The following is a 21,505-nucleotide window of genomic DNA, read 5'->3' on the forward strand; positions in this document are numbered from 1 at the left end:
GCCCCCGCCACCCGACCTCGGATAAGCGGAAGAGGATGGATGGATGGATGGATGGTAAGGAGACCTGGGCTTGCTTGCCAGGTCCTCCCTGTGTGGAGTTTGCATGTTCTCCCCGTGTTTGCGTGTGTTTCCTCCGGGTGCTCTGGCTTCCTCCCAGAGTCCAAAGACATGCAGGTTAGGTGCCTAAATTGTCCCTAGTGTGTGCTTGGTGTGTAGGTGTGTGTGTGCCCTGCGGTGGGCTGGTGCCCTGCCTGGGATTTGATCCTGCCTTGCGCCCTGTGCTGTGCTAGCTGGGATTGGCTCCAGCAGACCCCCATGACCCTGTGTTAGAATATAGCGGGTTGGACAATGACTGACTCACTGACATGGTACATTCAATGGAACCAGAAACTGCTGATCATTATTTACAGTATTTTCGGATTCCTAAATCATTTATGCCTTTATTACATTAAATTTCTTTTCCAATATCTCCCTGTTATTTTGTATTATGCGCTTTTTGTATTGATATTACTGTTATTCATCTACTGAGCTTTACACACATTCCAGTTTAATGGTTGTGATGGACCCCCATCTATCTGAGCAACACTGCATGCAAAGAAGGGACCAAACACTGAACAATATGCTAATGATATTATTATATTTTTATTATCATTATAGTTGTTTCTTTAGAACACAATAATATGAGTCAGAATCTTAACATGCTAATTACAGATTATGAAAACTGCATTCCTGTGAAGCACTGTTTTGCTATCTGACCAAATGACTTGCACTTTTTACATTTTGCAATGTGGGAGGTTTTTTTTTGTACACAACCAAGTGTTTTGCTTAGTATCTGTTGCTCAAAGAACCACTCCTTCCAGACAGTAATTACATTAAGTGTTTTTTTAAGATTATTGACAACAAAGTACATAATTTGTTTTCTTTAATGTGTTTAATAAATGTGGATGAATAGAAATATCATTAACAAATAAAATTTTATCATCATCATATTATCATTTAACATCCACATGTTTACTCCAATTAGGCTAATTGGCTATCAGAAGCTAATTGCCTGATTCCCTAAAGGCCTGCCATTATTTTCTGGAATTTCCCAAGCTGTTTAAAAGCACAGTTGACAAACTGTATGTGAACTTGTGACCCATTGGAATTGTGGCACGGTCAATAACAAGTGAAATACTCTGTCGGTGAACACTCTTGGAAAAAAATACTTTTGCCCTTCACAAATTAGATGTCTTAAACGATATGCCAAATTTATACTTTGTTAGTATAAAATCTGTAGAGAGTGAATAAGGTGAGTTTTAAAGAATTCCCCTTAAGTGTATGTAAACTTTTGACTTCAATTGTAAATTAAGGAAAGTTATGCTCAGACTAAAAATACACTAGTGAAACCTCATTTGGAGTACAGTGTGCAATTGTAGTCATCACACTACGAGAAACAACAACAACAACAACATCATTTATTTATATAGCACATTTTCATACAAGAAATGTAGCTCAAAGTGCTTTACATAATGAAGAATAGAAAAATAAAAGACACAGTAAGAAAATAATATAATAATTATAGCCTGGCTCACCCCTTGGGATTTTCTTCTGCTTATCACAGAAGTGAATAAAAGTTTGCATCAGAACGTATCTATCATCACGGGACATAACCTGTCCAAAGCCACCAGCGGACAAAGCACATTTGGACCAATGCTCCCTGAAGTTATATCACCAGTTTAGTCCCATCTCTATTTGTAATGCTGCCACAAAGCCCTTCATCTCATCTTTTGCTGTGGGCTTCCATTTTGAAAAATGAGAAAGACATAACAACACTCGAAGCTGGGCAGAGGAGAGCAACCAAGTGTATCAAAGGACTTAAAGGACATTTTGTACTTTGACAGGCTCAGAGAATCAAATATGTTTAGGTTTGAGGAGAGGAGACTATGTATGGGGCCTAATTCAGGTGTTCTAAATCCTTAAAGGTATTGATAAAGCAGATCCAGTAGAATTGTTTCAACTTAATTTGGAATCACTTGCTCAAGGACATCAGTGTAAAATAAAGTAAACTGCATTTAAGACTAAAGCCAATAGACACTTCTTCATACAAATGGGTTGTGGAAATTTCGAACAAACTACTGAGCCATGCAGTTGAAGTGGAAATCTTGACAACTTTTAAGATGTAACTGGATGAGAAGTATTAGGATAGCTTAACTTTTTGCTAAACAAAAGAGCTTGATGGACTGAATGGTCTCCTCTAATTTGTCAAATTTCTTATATTCTACATAGACACTCACTTCTTGCACCCAAAGGTGCATATGCCAGATTAACTAATGGTTCCAAATTGTGTAGGTGTGATTTGAGGTTACATGAGTTTGTGTCTGAGAGTGCACCCTACAGTGAACTGGTGCCCAGTTGAGGGTTTGTTCCTGTCTTGTACCCGTTGCCACTGGGATGGGCTTCAGTCCCCCTCGACCCTGAGTTGGGTTAAACTGGATCGCGCTTCATGATTCTTGTTTAAGTTTGTTTGCAACCTAACTATTTTAATATATTGCATTTTATAGTCATGGTATTTAATGATGTTTTGCAGTTCTTCCAGTTTGAGATTTTAAACTTTACTTTTTCAATTAACTTCTTATGAATTATATACCACCAATATTTTTCTTTAACTGTTCAATAAGATGAATCTTTTAAAGCCACAAAAAAAATTTTTAGTAGATATGTTAGAACACAAAAATAGCTGGATTGTTTTAAGATATTTGTTAGAATGACTTACAGTGCATCCTGAAAGTATTCCCTTTTTCCACATTTTGTTATGTTACAGCCTTATTCCAAAATGGATTCATTTCATTTTTTTCCTCAGAATTCTACACACAACACCCCATAATGACAACATGAAAAAAATTTACTTGAAGTTTTTGCAAATTTATTTAAAATAAAAAAAACTGAGAAATCACATGTACATAAGTATTCACAGCCTTTGCTCAATACTTTGTCGATGCATCTTTGGCAGCAATTACAGCCTCAAGTCTTTTTGAATATGATGGCACAAGCTTGGCACACCTATCCTGGGCCAGTTTCACCCCATTCCTCTTTGCAGTACCTCTCAAGCTCCATCAGCTTGTGCACCATGGTGCACAACCATTTTAAGATCTCTCCAGAGATGTTTAATCGGATTCAAATCTGGGCTCTGGCTGGGCCACTCAAGGACATTCACAGAGTTGTCCTGAAGCCACTCCTTTGATATCTTGGTTGTGTGCTTAGGATCGTTGTCCTGCTGAAAGATGAACCGTTAACCCAGTCTGAGGTCAAGAGCGCTCTGGAGCAGGTTTTCATCCAGGATGTCTCTGTACATTGCTGCAGTCATCTTTCTCTTTATCCTGACTAGTCTCCCAGTTCCTGCTGCTGAAAAACATCTCCACAGCATGATGCTGCCACCACCATGCTTCACTGTATGGATGGTATTGGCCTGGTGATGAGCGGTGCCTGGTTTCCTCCAAAGAGTTCAATCTTTGTCTCATCAGACCAGAGAATTTTGTTTCTCATGGTCTGAGAGTCCTTCAGGTGCTTTTTGGCAAATTCCAGGTGGGCTGCCATGTGCCTTTTACTAAGGAGTGGCTTCCGTCTGGCCACTCTACCATACAGGCCTGATTGGTGGATTGCTGCAGAGATGGTTGTCCTTCTGGAAGGTTCTCTTCTCTCCACAGAGGACCTCTGGAGCTCTGACAGAGTGACCATCGGGTTCTTGGTCACCTCCCTGACTAAGGCAAATCTCCCCCGATCGCTCAGTTTAGATGGCCGGTCAGTTCTGGTGGTTTCAAACTTCTTCCACTTATGGATGATGGAGGCCACTGTGCTCAATGGGACCTTCAAAGCAGCAGAAATTTTTCTGTAACCTTCCCCAGATTTGTGCCTCGAGACAATCCTGTCTCGGAGGTCTACAGACAATTCCTTTGACTTCATGCTTGGTTTGTGCTCTGACATGAACTGTCAACTGTGGGAACTTATATAGACAGGTGTGTGCCTTTCCAGATCATGTCCAATCAACTGAATTTACCACAGGTGGACTCCAATTAAGTTGCAGAAACATCTCAAGGATGATCACTGGAAACAGGATGCACGTGAGATCAATTTTGAGCTTCATGGCAAAGGCTGTGAATACTTATGTACATGTGATTTCTCAGTTTTTTATTTTTAATAAATGTGCAAAAATCTCATGTCAACTTTTTTCACATTGTCAATATGGGGTGTTGAGTGTAGAATTCTGAGGAAAAAAATGAATGTAATCCATTTTGGAATGAGGCTGTAACGTAACAAAATGTGGAAAAAGTGATGCGCTGTGAATACTTGCCGGATGCACTGTACTTAGAAACTTCTTGCAGCTTTTGTATTCTTTTCATTCCTAGTAGAACTGCTTTGCAATGAAAGCACCATATAACTTGCAAGAAATCCATGTTATGTTACTGTAAGAAATACAAAGATTTTAATTAGCAAACCAATAGTATTACTATTTTTTTAACTAATCACAATTAAGAATTGTGTGCTGGTTTTGGAACTGGACATTTTTCAAAGAAACTATACAAGGGCTTCTAAAAATTAGGCCAACAAGATTTATTATGAAACTGTTACAATAGTTTATAATTATGAACCACAAGCAATAGCTTCTGCAAGTATAAACAGATATGTCTCATTCTTGTATATTTGTGTTGTTTTGAAATACTGAAGAATTTGGTGCAAGAGTTTCTACATCTGAATGGATGGAGTAGAATTCAGAAACTGGGAGGAGATGATTTCTTAAAATAACTAGGTGAATAATGGTATGCCTTAGTAATCTGCACACCTTCAGTCTGTGGGCAATTCCCACCACCACACAGCAGATAATTTATGTACCTAATAATTACTTTGTGGTACAGCCAAGTATTACCGTAGGTACATTTTGCCCACACCTGGTTTTGTAACCACCCTTATAACTGACTTTATAATACCGAAATGTTATTGAAAATACAAAAAATATTACACTCAGAACTAAACAATTATAATATAAATTTTATTTTTGTATGAATAACAAACTAAACATGTACATGCTAGCAATGTCTGTATAAATGGGTGCCCAAGGAGGGAACACCATAAATACCCTACAAAATCTCTACTAGAGAGACTGTGATTCAGAGTGGCAGGAAAGTGCAACTTGATATGCCATCATGGAAAGCATTGGTTGCTAACAGATGGCAGACCACCTCATGTTTGTTACTTTGAAAGTGCAGGATACAATTTACAGAACAATGTAAAAGAAATTAATCCAAAAGGATTAAGGATTCATTAGTCCAGAATGGACATCTTTTAGATCTTTACTATCAGATGAAACCTTCCATGGTTGGCAGTACAAGCAGTTATACTGTATGTTGTGACACTGGGTCATGTGTTGAGATGGGCTCTGTTGAACAATCAGATAAATTTGTGCAGCTGATACTCACAGCAGAATAATAGTGCAGTGACAGTTTGAAGAAAACATATAATCCCTGTGTGTTTTATTGAACAAAGGGCAACAACATCAGTAAAGCATTCCCAGAGATTAGAGCCATTTGTGGAATTGCCTTTTCACAAAATGGCACAAGTAAAACCTGCCCTAAACAGTATACAAAAGGTGATATGATGATCTTGAAGTATTATCATAACAGGCAGGAGAGATGACTAGCTATCCTAATACCCACTTTTTGGGCAGTTTAGTGTTTGAAAATGTTTTAGGATTCTACTGTATCATCTCGATGTGCATGATTAGTGGCCTTTAGACCTACTGACTGATCACTGGAATTTATTAGATGTTCATTTAAGGTACAACATACATTAAATATATTCACCAATGGGTAACAATTTACAGACATAGTAATTGAAGATCCACTTTCTTAAGTCAATTGATCATGGCAATCTATTGAGGGTACTACATCTCTGCAAACTATAGAAAGCATTGGTCTTGATGTTGTAATAACCTTACACACTATGCATTAATCCTTACATATTCCTGTTCTTATAATAATAATAATACATTTTATTTAATAGGTGCCTTTCTTAGCACTCAAGGTCACCTTACAATGAAATTAAATATTAGTAAAATAAAAACAAAGAGAATGATAAATCAAAAAGCAATAATTAGCAAACAAGCAAAGATAACTGGTAGTAACAGTGCAAAATTCACAATTGGTATGCCAGTTTGAAAAGATAAGTTTTGAGGACAGTTTTAAAATGTGATATTGAGTCAAGATGACGAATATGACAGGAAAGAGAATTCCAGAGTTGAGGAGCACTATGAGAGACGCTCGAGCTCCCATAGCACAGAGTCTGATGTGTGGTACAGAAAGTAGAGCTGCAGAGGAGAATCAGAGTGAGAGAAACAGAGTGTAAGTCTGTAGGAGATCACTGAGGTTGTGGAGAGCTTTAAATGTTAAGAGCAGTATTGTGAATTGTATTCTGTAGTTAACAGGGAGCCAGTGAAGTTGAGAAAGAATAGGTGTAATATGTTCAGTGGATTTAGAACAGCAGGCTATTATCCTGGCAGCAGAATTTTGAATAAATTGTAAGCGATAGATACATTTTTGTGGGATGACAGATAGAATAGAATTACAGTAATCTATTCACGAGGTGTCTCCGGCATTAACTAATACTTTAGTACTGTGTTGGGTAAGAACAGGAAAAAGTCTAGAAATGTTTCAGAGATTGAAGAAGGCAGTCCTACAAACATTACTTATATGGGAAGGAAAAGAGAGAGTACTGTCAAGAATGACACCCAGGCTCTTCACCTGGGTAGAGATGTTCGTGTTACTATTGTTAATTAAAATAGAAGACTGGTTAAACTTAGCAAGTGTGGATTTAGAACCAATGAGGAGCACCTCAGTTTTATTGCTGTTTAGTTAGAGAAAATTGTGAGTCATCCATGTCTTTATGTCTTGGAGACATGCCATAAGAGTATCTGGAGAGAAAACAGAACTGGATTTAGTGGATAGATATACCTGTGTTTCATCAGTGTAACAATTAAATTTAATACCATGGTGCCGGAAGATATTACCTATTGGGAAGATATAAATAAGAAAAAAAAGTGGCCCCAAATCAGAACCCTGCAGAACTCCCTGAGTGACGACTGCATGCTCAGGTTTAAAGCCCTTTATTTGAACAAATTGTCTCCTATCAGTGAGGTAGGAAGAAAACCATTGGAGGACAAGACCACAGACTCCAAAACTAGCTAGTTGTTTCAAAAGTATCTGATGGGATATGGTGTCAAATGCGGAGCAGAAGTCAAGAAGCACAAGAATTGATAAAAGTCCCATATCATCTGCCCGGAGAAGATCATTTGTGATTTTGACCAGGGCAGTTTCTGTGCTGTGTTTAGGACAGTGTTTCTCAACCTTTAAGTATTTGCGACCCAAGTTTTCATAACAGTTTTAATCGCACCCCCTAACATTTTTTTGAAATGTAGATGCATATTTTATTATACCTACTTAACTTTTATTGACAATTATCTAACTCTGTATTTATATTGTTCTAGTATCAGAATGTAGTTTAAGTTAATCTGTTTTGGTTTCAACAGATGTTTTTTTCATATTTTTTATTCTTGTTTTCTTTTTTCACATCTTCGCGCCCCTCTTTTTGTTACTTCGTGCCCCCCTAGGGGGGCTTGCCCCACAGGTTGAGAACCACTGGTTTAGGATGAAACCCAGATTGAAACTGTTCAAAAAGGGTTTTTTTTTGAAAGATGGGACTGGAGTTGGTAGGCAGCTATCTTTTCAAGAACTTTAGATATGAATGGAACATTTGCAATAGGCTAATTGTTAAGGATATTTGGGTCCAAACCTATTTTTTTCAGAATTGGAGTAATTAAGGATGTTTTTAGTGAGAGGGGGGCCATGCCCGTAGTAAGGGAAGAGTTAATTGTAGCAGTTATCATGGCGGAAATATGTAACAGACAGGACTTAACAAAGCTTGTAGGTGTTGGATCTAATTGGCATGTGCAAGAATTAGATTTTGTAATAAGCTCTGAGATATTTTTTTCAGCTGGTAAACTGAAATCTGAGAATAGGGTGGCTGGTGAGGGAATATGGGTGATAGTGGGCAGCATGTAATTTTCTGCAGACATAGAGGAAGCAAGCTGCTGGTGGATTTTTTCAATTTTTGAGTTGAAGAAATCCAAAGAAAGTGCAGCAGTATTTAACAGAGAGGTTATGGTAAGCAACATTTTCTGGTGGTGTAATTAGCCTTTTCATTGTAGAAAAAAGAGCTTTAGTATTATTCCCTCCTGTATTGATAATGTTAGAATAGTATACAGTTTTAGTAGCAGAAAGAGCATTTTTGTATTTTAACTTATGATCTGAATACATTTCCTTGTGTACAACAAGACCCGTCTTTTTAGCTAGGTGCTCCAACTGTCGGCCCGTGGCTTTGAGCTGACAGAGTTCAGGTGTAAACCAGGGAGCAGTGTGAATAAATGAAACAATCCGTGTTTTTAAGGGAGCTAGTGTATCAAAGGCAGAAGACAGAGCAGCATTGTAAAGGTCCACAAATTCTGATGGTGTGGTAGCAGAAGGAGAAACAGGCTGGGATTGCAGTAAATCTATAAGGGGCTCTGGGTTTACTTGCTTGACATTACAAAGTGAAATTACGCGCTGAACCTTTAATTTATTGAGAGGTAAGCTAACATCAAATGTGATCATTTTGTGATCTGAGATAGGTAATTCAATAGGAATAAGATTATGAGGTGTGATACCAGAGCAGCAAGCTAAATCTAAAATATGATCCTTTTAATGGGTCGAAAAGTTGACATATTGAATTAAATTAAAACAGTCAAGGATTTCATTAAAATCATTTGTCAGTGCATCACTTGGCATGTCAACGTGTATGTTAAAATCACCCATGAGAATGACATTAGTAGACATTGCACACAAAGTTGTTAAAAGAGTAAAAAAGTTCTGCAATAAAAACACTTGATAGTTTAGGAGGTCTGTATAAAACAGCAATTATAATAGGTGAAGGTCTGCAGAGATACGCTGGAAGAGGTATCGGTAATAATTTTAGGTTTTTGCGGTAAATTATTGCTAGACCACCTCCCCTCCCTAAAGAATGGGATTTGGAGATGCAGACAAACTCTGGAGGGAGCACTTCATTTAGATGAAAATAATCACCCGATTGCTGCCAAGTCTCCGTAAGACATAAAAAGTTCATCTCAGTGTCTATGATAAAATCACCAATCAACAGAGCTTTGTTAGAGATAGATTGAGTATTAAATAATCCAAACTTCAAAGCGTTTATGGACGTGTATTCCTGTGATTTTACCAGAGGAATCAGCACGTTATGGTCAGCACGTCGCTCAAAAATATGTGGACGTTCTTCAGACCAAAGTGAAGAAATAAACCCACTGCTACTCCTGCTGAGACAAAAATGATGACAAGAGCCCCGTTCTTCTTACCATTCCAGAACTTATCCTGATAAACATAAGAACAGTTCTGGAACCTTTATTACCACAACATCATTCTAAAGATGCAACTGTAAGATAAACATGCTGTATGTTGCATTGATGACTCAAAGAGTGTCAAAGAGAGCTAATGATGTGGTTCTTATCAAGCTCATCCAATTGTTCATGTGACTGATAGAAATATCATCTTGGCACTCCTTGTTAATTGTAGCAAGAGAAGAATCATCTCTTGGGGAATAAGATTCATAGCCCTCTAGTGACAGTCATGGCTTTTCAAATTTGATCTCCCATGTCACAATCACAGAAATGAATGGGAACATTGGTACAGACTACAAATATAAACTATAGAAATTATAGTCTGATACTTAGAAAAAATGAAGCTTTTAAATTGTATGAACATCACATTAAGTGATAAACATTTAATAATGTAATGTCGCTTCTCCTCTAATTAAAAAGAAAAGTAATGCCTCCACCCTGTTAATTAGCAAGTGTTGAAGACATTTACAGAAACAGTGCAGCAAAGTAAATGTTTGGGTTTTTTTAAGTTTGTCACGCTAGTGCGCACAGACCACTTCACAGGCGCATATGAGCAGGTCAAATGTTTCATGTGGGGAGGAATTAAAGACATTATTTTTTCACCATATCCTTCATAATGTAAACTGTTGCTGAGCATTTTACACATGGCTAATCATTTGTTATTTTCTCTTGTGTAAATCCTTCCTTTTTCTGAGCTTTTTTGTAGCCCTGTCAATAAGTGCTAGATAAAGTGTTAGTGCACTCCTGGCAATCACTATTGTATTTTTCAATTCCTTCAATAATTCTCTTGCTCAGTCTTTCAGTTAAAGAAGGATCCATTCATCCACCCTTTTTTAAACTCACTTTATGGTCATAAGGTTGGAGCCTGTTCTGGTAAGAGTGCGTGTAACGTAGAAACCAACTCTAGATGGGCCCCACTCCATGGTACACTTAGGCATGTGCCCATGCTCACTCAATTTAGATTGCCCACATAGATAAATAAACACATCTTTGAGATATAGGAAGTGTTCATTCTTATCTTCCTAATAAAGTGACAATATCTATAGGGAACTCTACTGGGAGGAGAGAGGTCTATGGTTCTTCAGATTTGGTGGTATTTGGACTACTGAGAAAACTTCCTAATAAAGTGACAATATCTATAGGAAACTCTACTGGGAGGAGAGAGGTCTATGGTTCTTCAGATTTGGTGGTATTTGGACTACTGAGAAAACTAACAGATTCAGATTACTCATTTGGTTATGGCTGTTGTCACAAGAACGAGACATTGACAGATAAAGAGTTGGGGCAGCCACCCGTATATTGTGGTATCCTGGCTGCAAAAGTCGTTTTCTTTCAGACAATACAGAGCACTGAAGTGCACACAACCGAGTCCAAAACAAGACTAAAGAAACAAAGGAAAAGGGGCAGGTTTTAAAGGGGAGACAGGAAGTGAGGTCGTATGGATCCGCACGTGGTCTTCCACCATTGGCTCGTAGCGGAGGTGACATCAGAGGGACTGGAGCTGGTGTGGCCGACTTCCATTGGCTCAGTCCCGAAGTGATGTCAGGTGATCCAGGTGAAATCCCCCGGGGATGGTCTACAGGCAAGGGAGAAAAAGAGTCAGTGCACTCTGCCACACCCGGCATGCCTCGAACTGCCTTCACTCAAGCCCTTTAGCTGCCTCCCATGCGCACGTGTGTGACAAGGCCCCCCCCTTAGCCCAGACCCGACGGGTCGGGCGACCTAACCGAGAGGTCGAACCCGAGAAGAGCATCAGCGTTGGCGTGGAGAGCGCCCGGCGATGAGCAGCGAAAACTTATGCGGCTGCAGGTCAAGAAACCACCGGGTGACCCGCGGATTCGACTCCTTGTGGAGGGCCATCCACTGTAGGGTGCATGGTCCGTGACAAGGGTGAATTCCGCCCAACAGGTAGTACCTCAGCTGAGTAATCGCCCATTTAATCGCCAGAGCCTCCCTCTCCACCGCAGCATACCTGGTCTCCCGGTCCAACAGTTTCCGGCTCAGGAACATGATGGGGTGCTCCACACCATCGACGCTTTGGCTCAGCACGGCCCCAGGCCTGTGTCCGGCGTCCGTCTGGAGGATGAAAGGCAAAGAAAAGTTAGGTGCCATCAAAACAGGTGTGGGCGTAAGGGCCTGCTTTAAGTCACCAAATGCAGCGCCTGTTTTTCAGTCCATACCACAATGTTCGGGCCCTCTTCTTTGTTAAATCAGTCAAGGCGCCGCTCTCTCCGAAAACCGGGTACAAACCGGCGGTAGTACCCGCTAACCGAAAGGCTTGGACTTGCCGCTTGGTTCATGGACGGGCCATTTCAGAATGGCATCAATTTTGGAGCACTGTGGCCTTACGGTACCCGACCCACCAGGTAGCCTAAATATTTGGCCGCTTAATCCAAGAAGCATTTCTTGGGATTAATCCGAGCCCGCCTCACCAAGTGTCCGTAATACCGCTTGGACATGCTGTAGGTGTTCCTTCCATGTGCTGGAATAGATGACCACGTCATCCAGGTAGGCAGCACTGTATGAGTTATGAGGCGAAGCACTTTGTCCACCAGACGCTGAAAGGTTGCTGGAGCCCGTGTAACCCAAATGGAAGGACACGATACTGCCAGTGTCCGCTAGGGGTACTAAACGGTTTTTCCTTCGGAGTCCGTTAAAGGAACCTGCCAGTACCCTTTCGTCATGTCAAGTGTGGTCAGGTATTGAGCCTGTCCAAGCCTCTCGAGGAGGTCGCCCACGCGTGGCATTGGATAAGCATCAAATTGGGAGACTTGATTAAGCCGACGGAAGTCATTGCAGAACCTCCAACTTCCGTCAGGCTTACCGGCGAGCACAATGGGGCTGGACCAGGGACTATAACTTTCCTCAATCACACCTAGCTCCAGCATGCGCTTGATCTCAAGCTCCACTTCAGCCTTTTTGCCTCGGGAAGGCGATACGGGCGTTCTCGGACAACAACCCGGGCTCTGTCACGATGTTGTGCTCAATCAGAGAGGTCCTTCCGGGTTCTCACTGACTACCTCCCGAACGGTCCGGATAACTGTTTCCAGCTCCTGCCGCTGTCTGGGACTTAAGTCCGTGCCGAAGTTAAGGTCGTGTGTGTGAGCGAAGAGTGGCGGGCTGGCGGAGGAGGGATCGGGTCCCTGTCCTTCCACGGTTTCAGCAGGTTCACATGATAAACCGCTCCTTTGGCCGGCGATTGGGTTGACTCACCAAATAGTCGACCAGTCCCTTCCTCTCCTTAACCGTAGGGGCCCTGCCAGTGGGCAAGCAATTTAGAGTGGGAGGTAGGCACTAGGACCATGACCCGATCTCCGGGCGGAACTCCCAAGAGGCGTGCAGCGGTTGTAGTACCGGGCCTGCTGCTTGAGCCTCCTCCATGTGACTTTTAAGGACAGGCGAATTTTTCCAAATCTATCGCAGTAACTGCGCGATATATTCCAGTATGTTTGTGGAGGGAAGAGCCTCTTCTTCCCAGCCTTCTTTCAAAATATCTAATATGCCCGAGGTTGTCGCCCATATAGTAGTTCAAAGGGGAGAACCCGTGGAGGCTTGTGGGACTTCCGATAGGCAAAAGGACGAGGGGAGGAGCTGATCCCAGTTCCTTCCATCCTCGCTGACCACCTTACGCAGCATTTGCTTGAGAGTTTGATTAAACCTCTCTACTAATCCGTCGGTTTGAGGATGATACACGAGGTCTTTAAATGCTTTATTTTCAGTAATCTGGCAGTCTCCTTGAACGTTTCCGAGGTGAAGGGGGTCCCCTGGTCTGTCAAGACTTCTTTGGGGATCCCCACGCGAATACCCTAGTAATTCCCGTGCGATGGCTTTAGAGGTAGCTGGCGCAACGGAACAGCTTCGGGTATCGTGTAGCGTAATCCACGAGGACTAAAATGTACTTGTGTCCTCGGGCTGAGGGCTCCAGGGTCCCACCAGGTCGACCCGATTCTGTGGAAGGGAGCGTCAATCAGTGGAATAGGAATGAGAGGAGCACGGTCCCTCCTAGGAATTTGTCGCAGTTGACACTCCGGGCAGGAAGCGCAAAAGCGGCGAACCTCCTCATTAATTCCTGGCCAGTAGAAACGGGCTTGATCCGCTCCAGAGTTTTTCGGTGCCCAGGTGGCCACCTAGGAGGTGGGCGTGTGCTAGCTCACAGACCTGCGCGGAAGGTACTGCACTAGCAGCAGCCTCGTCTCCTGCCCGTCATGCATTGCTACACGGTAAAGGAGGTCATTATCTAGCACAAAGTAGGGGCCCTGTGGCATCGACTGATTAGTGCGCTGGCCATTGACAAGGACCACTGCATTTTTTACAAACTTCAGGGAGTCATCATTCCATTGCTCCCTTCTAAAAGAAGCCGGCGTTTCTTTAAATTGGAACCGCAACACGGAGAGAGGGTCAGCGTCGACCTCAATGGGCGTGGTTTCCTCCCGCTCCGCCGCGTCGGTGGATGGCGTGTTAGCCAGCGGCGGCCGGGAGTTGCCACGTCAGTCAGGGCGACTGCCGTCTCTCTCTGCCGGCTGATTACACGGCGTGGAGGCAGCTTGAGACGGGTTATCTCCGTCCATAACGAGGCCCAAATTAACCCCGGAGTGGTATGTGTCTCACCGCTTTTGATTTTAGACCAGTCCCCCTAGTATCACCGGGTGTGGAGGATCAGGTAGGACGCTACGGTGAGCTTACGAACTGACCCTCCGTAACTGATGACACAGCGGCGGACCTGTACCAGCGGATGTCTCCGTGGACACAGGTTATACCGGTCTTAAATTTAGCCACTGTTGCGGTTGCACAAAGCGGGGGCAACAATGGAAATGTTGCTGCGGTCGAACAAACCTGTGGTCTTGTGTCCGTTGGCGATCACCACGCCAGTATGTGGGACCGCCAACGGATTAGCCAGAGCACACCAACCCCTCCTCACCCTCCACCTGCATTCCTCCTTGCCTCCAAGCGGTTTTGCGCCCCGCTGGACGCCAATCGGGCTCCGGATTGTACAGGGTGGGGCTAGGTCTTGGAACATACCCGGCTGAGTTTGACATGAGGACGGTTCTGCTCCCCAGAGTGTGAGGCCGCCCTCTGCGTCTCCATAAGCTCTATGAGCTCAGCCATGTTCTTGAACGCTCGCCCCAAACCGGCTGGGTGAAGCCACGGGAAGCGCTTCCAGGAGCAGATAGCAAGCTACCTGCTCTATTATTTGGTAGGGCGTGTTTTCAAATGGCGTAGCCAATGCCCTACCATTGCCCATAAGGACCAGGCTTGTTTGTTGGTTGGCCGTCAGGGTCCAACCTCCATTTTTATTTTATTCACCTGCCAGTCTGGGGCACCCCTAGGTGGTAAATGGGGCTTTGGTTTCGCAGGGAGGCAGGCACTCTCCCCCAAGAGAGCATACTGAGTCCCTTTGCCTCCCCCTCCAGGGCAGCCCAATTCTGTGAGCCCCACCCGCACACTCCCTGGCCACTCCAGATGGGCTAGTTATGAGTGCGGGGCGGAGCCCGCACCGGTCACGCCGAACCACGGGCACCCTCCCGCCTGAATACTCGGCCCGCACGCTCCCACCTGGGTATATTGCAGGTCCTGTCCCCTTCTCCTCGGGACTTCTCCATCCTGCCGACTACGCCACTGTCACAAGAACGAGACATTGACAGATAAAGAGTTGGGGCAGCCACCCGTATATTGTGGTATCCTGGCTGCAAAAGTCGTTTTCTTTCAGAAATACAGAGCACTGAAGTGCACACAACCGAGTCCAAAACAAGACTAAAGAAACAAAGGAAAAGGGGCAGGTTTTAAAGGGGAGACAGGAAGTGAGGTCGTATGGATCCGCACGTGGTCTTCCACCATTGGCTCAGAGCGGAGGTGACATCAGAGGGACTGGAGCTGGTGTGGCCGACTTCCATTGGCTCAGTCCCGGAAGTGATGTCAGGTGATCCAGGTGAAATCCCCGGGATGGTCTACAGGCAAGGGAGAAAAGAGTCAGTGCACTCTGCCACACCCGGCATGCCTCGAACTGCCTTCACTCAAGCCCTTTAGCTGCCTCCCGTATTGTGTTATGTTGGTTTTAGTCCACATAATGAAGGTGCAAATATCACACTCACAACACTTTTATGTTATTTATATTTTTGATCTATTAAGTAATGATAATTTAAATGCATGCTTCTATTTTTATTGTGAATTTTAATTTTAGGTTCATCTGCCACTGATGTTGCTTTATTGATCTAATGTGCTATTAAATAAAATCCTTTCCAAGCTCTTCCCAGGTACAGTGGTGTGAAAAACTATTTGCCCCCTTCCTGATTTCTTATTCTTTTGCATGTTTGTCACACAAAATGTTTCTGATCATCAAACACATCTAACCATTAGTCAAATATAACACAAGTAAACACAAAATGCAGTTTTAAATGATGGTTTTATTATTTAGGGAGAAAAAATCCAAACCTACATGGCCCTGTGTGAAAAAGTAATTGCCCCTTGTTAAAAATAACCTAACTGTGGTGTATCACACCTGAGTTCAATTTCCGTAGCCACCCCCAGGCCTGATTACTGCCACACCTGTTTCAATCAAGAAATCACTTCAATAGGAGCTGCCTGACACAGAGAAGTAGACCAAAAGCACCTCAAAAGCTAGACATCATGCCAAGATCCAAAGAAATTCAGGAACAAATGAGAACAGAAGTAATTGAGATCTATCAGTCTGGTAAAGGTTATAAAGCCATTTCTAAAGCTTTGGGACTCCAGCGAACCACAGTGAGAGCCATTATCCACAAATGGCAAAAACATGGAACAGTGGTGAACCTTCCCAGGAGTGGCCGGCCGACCAAAATTACCCCAAGAGCACAGAGACGACTCATCCGAGAGGTCACAAAGACCCCAGGACAACGTCTAAAGAACTGCAGGCCTCACTTGCCTCAATTAAGGTCAGTGTTCGCGACTCCACCATAAGAAAGAGACTGGACAAAAACGGCCTGCAGATTTTCAAGACGCAAACCACTGTTAAGCAAAAAGAACATTAGGGCTCGTCTCAATTTTGCTAAGAAACATCTCAATGATTGCCAAGACTTTTGGGAAAATACCTTGTGGACTAATGAGACAAAAGTTGAACTTTTTGGAAGGCAAATGCCCCGTTACATCTGGCGTAAAAGGAACACAGCATTTCAGAAAAAGAACATCATACCAACAGTAAAATATGGTGGTGGTAGTGTGATGGTCTGGGGTTGTTTTGCTGCTTCAGGACCTGAAAGGCCTGCTGTGATAGATGGAACCATGAATTCTACTGTCTACCAAAAAATCCTGAAGGAGAATGTCCGGCCATCTGTTCGTCAACTCAAGCTGAAGCGATCTTGGGTGCTGCAACAGGACAATGATCCAAAACACACCAGCAAATCCACCTCTGAATGGCTGAAGAAAAACAAAATGAAGACATTGGAGTGGCCTAGTCAAAGTCCTGACCTGAATCCAATTGAGATGCTATGGCATGACCTTAAAAAGGCGGTTCATGCTAGAAAACCCTCAAATAAAGCTGAATTACAACAATTCTGCAAAGATGAGATGCCAAAATTCCTCCAGAGCGCTGTAAAAGACTCATTGCAAGTGATCGCAAACGCTTGATTGCAGTTATTGCTGCTTAGGGTGGCTCAACCAGTTATTAGGTTCAGGGGGCAATTACTTTTTCACACAGGGCCATGTAGGTTTGGATTTTTTTTTTCTCCCTAAATAATAAAAACCATCATTTAAAAACTGCATTTTGTGTTTACTTGTGTTATATTTGACTAATGGTTAAATGTGTTTGATGATCAGAAACATTTTGTGTGACAAACATGCAAAAGAAAAAGAAATCAGGAAGGGGGCAAATAGTTTTTCACACCACTGTATGTGATACCACCCCAGGCTGCTGCCACTAATGGTCTTGTCATTTACTTCCTCCATAGTCTTAAGAAACCAACCCATGAGGGCAACTGACCCTACCCCTTCTGGTCCCAAAAAGGATGACCACCCAGAAGGAGGCATCTCTTATCACGGAGACAGCCTGAAGAGAAGAGTTCAAACTCAGAAGACCCAATGGTAGAGTCGAACTCATAGATGCCACTCAACTAAGTACCAGTTATTTTTGTTATTTTTCTCACGCCATTGGGTACCCTTTTTTTTTTTTTTTTTTTTTGAATATTGTCAGCAAATGGGGATGTTGGCACCTCAAAATATTCCTGTTTTGTTGACTCTCCTTCCCTCAGGCAACCACACTATCTTAAAATGTTAATAATGAGTAAAATTATCTTTTTAAAAAATTCAATGTAATAAAAGCTTTATTGATGAAGTATTTATTAGTTCTGATGCTGCAAACCCCTTCAAAAAAACCTATAAAAATTATGTTTGCTTGTAATTTTTTCAGATTTATTTAACATAATCAGAAAATCGTCAAATTGCGCCAAACCAGCTGAAATTTTATACAGCGCTGCCAATAGGGGGCACCACTTAGCCCCAAACCCCAGACACAACTACGAAAGGACAGGCCGGGGTTATTTTTATTTTCAAACATCTGTCTATCTATCAAGAAAGCCTTGAAGAACTGTAATTACTTTTGGGAGGCTGCGGCCCATCATTCATTACTTACAGTAGATGAATAATTCTATACTGAAAATTGAATTGCCTTCATTTTTTTCCTTCACCAGTAAAATGTACTTTTTCAGGAGGATTATTCTCTGAGTGTACCTTAAGCCATATATATTTCCAGGTATGGAGAGATGCATCTTAAATAGCCTAAGAAAACTAATTAGTGTTTATTTTTTCAGTAGTTATGCAACTATAACAAGCTCTAATTCAAAACAACTGGCAACTGAAACAATTTAAGTGTGTATCGGAGACTCTCCAAAACAACAATGAGATTTTGAAGAAAGTAGAAGTGACCTTCATTCATCACAAGATTCCAAAAATAAAAAAAAAATGCTTCTGGATTTAATTTAAATTTCACTGTCTTAATGTAAATAAGACAATAAACACCAGTGCAGTTACTCATTAGAGCGTGCCAGTCACATAGATGTATGGATGTTTAGATTGAATAAAATGCCAAATCTATGTTCCTTCAAAGAATATTTGTCCAACTGTGTCTAACACACGAATCTTGATGAAGGCAAGGTTTCAAATAACATTTGTTGTTTTAAAATATCCAGACTATAATATGTAAATATATTGACAGTAACATGGAGAAAATTGGAGAAGGAATTATAACTTTAGTAATTATTGCCAGCGATGACAGGGTTGTCAGACACCTTAGTAGGCAAAGTAGGACACACAAAGCAGGAAGTGAGGACAGAGGAAGACGCATTGAAAGTTTCAATTAGGGGTCTCCTAAGCAGTGCTTGAAGTGGAATGAAATAATTGCCTGTACTGCCTATTTTTGTTGGCTGTACTTCTTCATTGCAATGTGGAGCTTTCAGAGCATTGTTATACAGTATGTATATAACATAGACTGGTTATGGGGAGGCTGGGATTCAGACGGTAAAACCATTTAGTGCCAGTATTTAAACCCCTTAAACATAATATTGCTGGTACATTGTATGGGTGTGTACTGGCCAACTTTAAGCCCTGACTCATACCATAAACATGTAAAAAGCCAGACATTTTTAAAGGTTTTTAGCTTTGTCTGCCAGATGGTGGACTTGAGGCTAAAGGGAGGACGTGTCCTCTTTTTGCCGGATATCTGGCAACTGTAAGCAGCAGGGAAGCAAAAAACAATGCTGTGAGAAAATCAAATAAAGAAGAATGAATTCACTGTTATGGGGTTTTTGCTTTGAGGGCTTACCAAGTAACAGGCATATTTGACCAGTAGCTTTCACTGTTTAGCAAAACAAAGAAAGAAAGAAAGAAAGAAAGAAAGAAAGAAAGAAAGAAAGAAAGAAAGAAAGAAAGAGCACTCCTTTTTTAATTCATGAAAAAGTAAAAGTGTTCTCTTCTGCCCCTTAATAATTAGAATTTAAATTTCAGCTACATTTCATTCTGTATCTTTAAATGTATAAAACAAATTAAAAACATTCTTGTGTTGTTTTTTATTCTCCTCTTATATCTCAGCTTTGTTCATGATGTAATTCCCAGCAGAATAACAGAGCAAGTCAGTGCAGACTTTGGTTAGTTTGCTCACTTTTGAAATGTTTGAGTGGACTAAAGATTGTAAGGTTCCAGCCTTGAATATTTCATTTAGATAATAATGTATGACTTTGAGAGAGCAGGTTATATTTATGCAAATACTTCTTACTGATTACATGAAGTCTGTTTAGGTGTGCAGAACAGAAAACAGGTCATACAAGTTGAAAATGTTGTGCAGCATTGTGTGTTACAGAATTATTTGTGTAATTCTGTTTTTGGGAAGATGATTATAAAATTATGGAAAAATAAAACAACAACCACAGCTAATTTTTCATAGAAACAAAATACAAAGACGAACGTCAGTATATTTGATTCATATCATATGATAGTGCCTTGAATAAAGCAATGATTACTAAGGAAGTCGGGTGTCATCTTTCAGTTCTGCAAACATTCCACTAAACTAAAAGTAGAGGGTGGATTACTGATCAGATGACAAGGGAGCATACCAAAGCATAAACCCTTGCTAGAGTAATATCAGCTGGTCATTTGACTCACCAAGAGAATGCTGTTTTGAAAAGAATTCAACTTCCTGCTTTTAGGTGCTATTGGATATGACTTTTGGCTTGGCATTTATGTTTACTGTTTCAGAATCATTAGCGATAAGTTAACAGTACACTTTTACAAATGCATCAAAATAAAATCAATTCACATTACATATTATTATGTTAGTTTTGAGACAAATATAAAGGTCCAAATGCACAGAAAGCCAGCAATTAAGGTCAATGACACACATTGTAAAACAGAGAATGATAAACTATGTCAAAATAGATATCAAAAAGTAATATGATTTGAAAGAAAAAACATGTTAGATTAGAAAGTGTTAGATTTTCACAAAGGTCACATCCCTGGTCTGTTTCTTTTTTTTTTTAGCTTTATCAATAGCAATTGGCTTAATTGTTTTTCATTTGTTTATTACAATTCTTTTTGCTATTCATTTAATTTTCCTCTGTTTCTGAGTTAATTATGTTGTTTGGTTTAATGATATTATGATTTGCCTGGCTAATAAGCTGTGAAGCCTCAGTCAGGGTTCCTCCCCTGGCTGGAGTTCAGATTCATGTTTTATGTCTGTTTTTGATTCTTTTATTTATTCTAATGTTACTTTTGATTATGTTTATGTATGTAAGATGTCTTCATTATCTTCTTTGTGTTTTGTGGACAGTCCTCCAAGAGGCAGGGCCACCTGCCATTCACCACCAGGAACTGCCCTATAACTGCCATGGTTCCTGGTGGTTCATTTCAAACGTACCTGGGACTTGTGAGTTTACTTGTGTTTTGCTGTGTTTATTTCTACACAGGGAAAAGACAAATTGATAATAACTAGAAAAATGGACGAAAAGAAAAACAAACATAAATCAAGCAAGAGTCTGAACAAGGAGAACAAAAACCCACCAATTACCAATGCCAAAAACTGCGAGACATGAACAAGGTCAAAAAGGATTGCAGAGTTCAAAAACAGTAAAGAATCAAACACAAATTGATGAAAATAAAGCACAAGAAGGTTTTGGAATCCAAGTAGACGGATATAGAAGTAGACCTAGAATGACCCTTATATCTTGGTGAGTGATGGCTGACAGCCTTATAACCTCTGAAGCCACACCTTACACTGTGCAAAAGCTTGACAATTTAGTGCAGCTGAGCAAAAAACAAAATGGTGGCGGAAAATGGCCCAAAATAAAAAAGAACTTTAGAACAAAGCACTAAATTGAAAACAAACAATTAAACAAATTCCTTTTTTAAATCATTTGCTTATGTTAATGTTTTTGAGTATTTAGTTTCCATGTGTTTATGTATCTTGTATTATTCCCCATGTGTTTTATAGGTAGTTCCCCCCAAAAGGTGGAGCCACCTTCCCATAACCGCTTCAGCCCTATATAGGTGGGTGGCAACCACAGTCCCTTGTGGTTT

At 41.3% G+C, this 21,505-nt stretch overlaps 1 long non-coding RNA gene across 1 annotated transcript in view; it reads left to right on the forward strand.

The window, feature by feature from the left end:
- Positions 1–21,281, forward strand: part of LOC120530010 — a 60,575-nt gene extending 39,294 nt beyond the window's left edge. The window contains exon 3 of the long non-coding RNA XR_005633871.1: positions 20,896–21,281. This is a non-coding gene — a long non-coding RNA (uncharacterized LOC120530010). The remainder of the gene's footprint in view (positions 1–20,895) is intronic.
- The last annotated feature ends 224 nt before the right edge of the window (positions 21,282–21,505 follow it).

Source organism: Polypterus senegalus, chromosome 5 (assembly GCF_016835505.1).
Source record: "Polypterus senegalus isolate Bchr_013 chromosome 5, ASM1683550v1, whole genome shotgun sequence".
Lineage (NCBI taxonomy): Eukaryota > Metazoa > Chordata > Cladistia > Polypteriformes > Polypteridae > Polypterus > Polypterus senegalus.